We start from the raw sequence: 3,417 nt of genomic DNA, 5'->3' as shown, positions 1-3,417 counted from the left end.
GAAAGAGACATTTTTGCACTTTATTTTCAAAACATTCTTATAGAGTTTCTTATAGTACATCAATCTATTTTATCTCAAAGGACAATTTGATTCCTCATGATATGACCCGTTGAAGCAAAGGCCAGGATGTAGAATATACTGCCAGTTCACTCTTTCACAGAAAAATAAACACTATCTTCACCTAACCAACCAGGACTATGGCTGCTCCAACAACAGCAAATGGTGGTTAGGCTTTGGCTCCATTTCACGAGGGATCCAGCCAGGCTTCCCTCAGCCTCCGCAGACCCCAAGGTAAAGAGGGCCTGGTCTGGGGACGTTGGTTTGGATCCTCTCCCTGCACTTCAACTATCCCACCGCTGCTTTTCAGCACTCACTCTATAGCGAGCGCCTGCCGGGGACCTGCTCTTTCATCGTAGGCCAGGCGGCTAGAAGGAAAATCAATAGGGCCGTAACCATCTCCCCATAAGAAAGCTATTAGCACAAACCAAGTCATGCAGCCCAGTTCATGCACATGCAGAATAAAGAAGGGTCATTTCTTTTCAACAGCAAGTTTGTAAATGACAGACTTTTGTTAAATGAAGAGATTTATGTGCATGACATTTTTAAATATATTAAAATAGAGCTATTTTTAATTGAACTAATGAACTCACAATATAACTGCTTTCACTGTATTTCCAAACAAATAATTGCAGTGTATTGTATTTCTAAATTTTAACAAGCAAATAGTATGTAACCACACACAAAACCTGTCTGATACAATTTGGCACAATTTTAAAGAGAAGTAGGCCTCACATTTTTGGCGCGTGATCAGAGTCAGTAAACAGGTCCTTTTATTGGACTACAGGCCGAGCATAGACGAGTAATCACTGAAGGGTTGAAAGAGTTATACTTAATATTCAAGAGTTTATATTGTAACAATCCTTTATGAGGCCCCACGCATACTTCAAAACAGAAGAACAAACTAACATTTCTGTCCTACTATTTGAAACCTTTATCACACAAAACTCCTCATCTCAAAAGACAGTCTTCCCTCTACAATCCCCCATCCTGTAAATCCTATTAAACACCACACACTCTCAGACATCCCTATACATCAAATGGGCAGCGCTGTCAAGAAGGAAATGTCACGGGTTGCATCTAGTATTTAATTCCACCTCAGAACCTGGATTTGATATATGGCTTTTTGAGTCGCAGGTGGCAGGTTGTTTGCAAGCAAAAGCAATGCAGATCTGCTTAATTGAATGTCCAACAATGCACGAGGAAGGATTTTCGATACCACATGCAGAACAAACATCGATACCACAAATTGCAAGGTTACAGATGTGATAAACAAAATCATAAAGTGAAATGCCTACACAGCCTTGTTGTCTCTCTTATCCTTTGCCAGCACCTCCTAGAGACTTTCAACAACAATCCACTTTGTGACGACGGCTCATGGACACACACACAGATGTAAACAATTACACAACAAAAGAAAAGCCGAACACACATGACAATTGGAAATGGCCTTGGATTTGTGAAACTAAAGCCCCAGTATTTGTATTAATTGAGTCCTGCTGTTAATAACTGGTCAGTGATCAGTGTTTCCAGCCCAGAGTTTCTGGAAGAGCCCGTCCAATACCTGCCACTGTGCGGCCGCTCCAAAGAAAACAGAGACCAGATAAACAACAGAGATCGCTACATGGATTGCGTCACTCAATAAAACTTTTGAAGCAGAATTTTCCAGTGTAAAATGTCACCGGCTATATTAGTGCTAATGATGTCTAGGGGAGAGAAAGAGTCATGACAAAGATATACAGTGAGGAAAATAAGCATTTGAAAATCCTGCTATTTTGCAAGTTCTCCCATTTAGAAATCATGGAGGGTTCTGAAATTGTCATCGTAGGTGCATGTCCACTGTGAGAGACATAATCAAAAAAAAATTCCAGAAATCACAATGTATGATTTGTTAACTATTTATTTGTATGATACAGCTGCAAATAAGTATTTGAACACCTGAGAAAATCAATGTTAATATTTGGTACAGTAGCCTTTGTTTGCAATTACAGAGGTCAAACGTTTCCTGTAGTTTTTCACCAGGTTTGCACACACTGCAGGAGGGATTTTGGCCCACTCCTTCACACAGATCTTCTCTAGATCAGTCAGGTTTCTGGCCTGTCGCTGAGAAACACAGAGTTTGAGTTCACTCCAAAGATTCTCTATTGGGTTTAGGTCTGGAGACTGGCTAGGCCACGCCAGAACCTTGATATGCTTCTTACAGAGCCACTCCTTGGTTATCCTGGCTGTGTACTTCGGGTCATTGTCATGTTGGAAGACCCAGCCTCGACCCATCTTCAATGCTCTAACTGAGGGAAGGAGGTTGTTCCCCAAAATCTCGCAATACATGGCCATCCTCTCCTTAATACAGTGCAGTCGCCCTGTCCCATGTGCAGAAAAACACCCCCAAAGCATGATGCTACCACCCCCATGCTTCACAGTAGGGATGGTGTTCTTGGGATGGTACTGATCATTCTTCGTCCTCCAAACACGTTTAGTGGAATTATGACCAAAAAGTTCTATTTTGGTCTCATCTGACCACATGACTTTCTCCCATGACTCCTCTGGATCATCCAAATGGTCATTGGCAAACTTAAGACGGGCCTGGACATGTTCTGGTTTAAGCAGGGGAAACTTCCGTGCCATGCATGATTTCAAACCATGACGTCTTAGTGTATTACCAACAGTAATCATTGAGACCCCACGAGGTGAGATCTTGCATGGAGCCCCAGTCCGAGGGAGATTGACAGTCATGTTTAGCTTCTTCCGTTTTCTAATGATTGCTCCGACAGTGGACCTTTTTTCACCAAGCTGCTTGTCAATTTCCCCGTAGCCCTTTCCAGCCTTGTGGAGGTGTACAATTTTGTCTCTAGTGTCTTTGGACAGCTCTTTGGTCTTGGCCATGTTAGTAGTTGGATTATTACTGATTGTATGGGGTGGACAGGTGTCTTTATGCAGCTAACGATCTCAAACAGGTGCATCTAATTTAGGATAATAAATGGAGTGGAGGTGGACATTTTAAAGGCAGACTAACAGGTCTTTGAGGGTCAGAATTCTAGCTAATAGACAGGTGTTCAAATACTTTTTTGCTATATACTATATATATATATATATATAGTAAATAATAATTATATTATCATAAAATCAATACATTTCTTCATTTTTCAACTTTTCAAAAATGTTTAAAAACAACAAAGAGTACATTTCTAAGAACTTTTCACATTTTTTTAAACAAAATTTTGACAATTCTGAAAGACGTTTTTTTTTTTTCATCACCACAGACCTTGTTTGTTATTTAACCCCTTTTATGAAAAATTCCCCACTGTGAGATGAACATTATATCACTTCATATCTAAAAGTGACTAAATTTCCTTATCAAGT

Source organism: Gobio gobio (assembly GCF_949357685.1).
Source record: "Gobio gobio genome assembly, chromosome: 5".
Taxonomy (NCBI): domain Eukaryota; kingdom Metazoa; phylum Chordata; class Actinopteri; order Cypriniformes; family Gobionidae; genus Gobio; species Gobio gobio.
Note: the sequence above shows the minus strand (reverse complement) of the source record.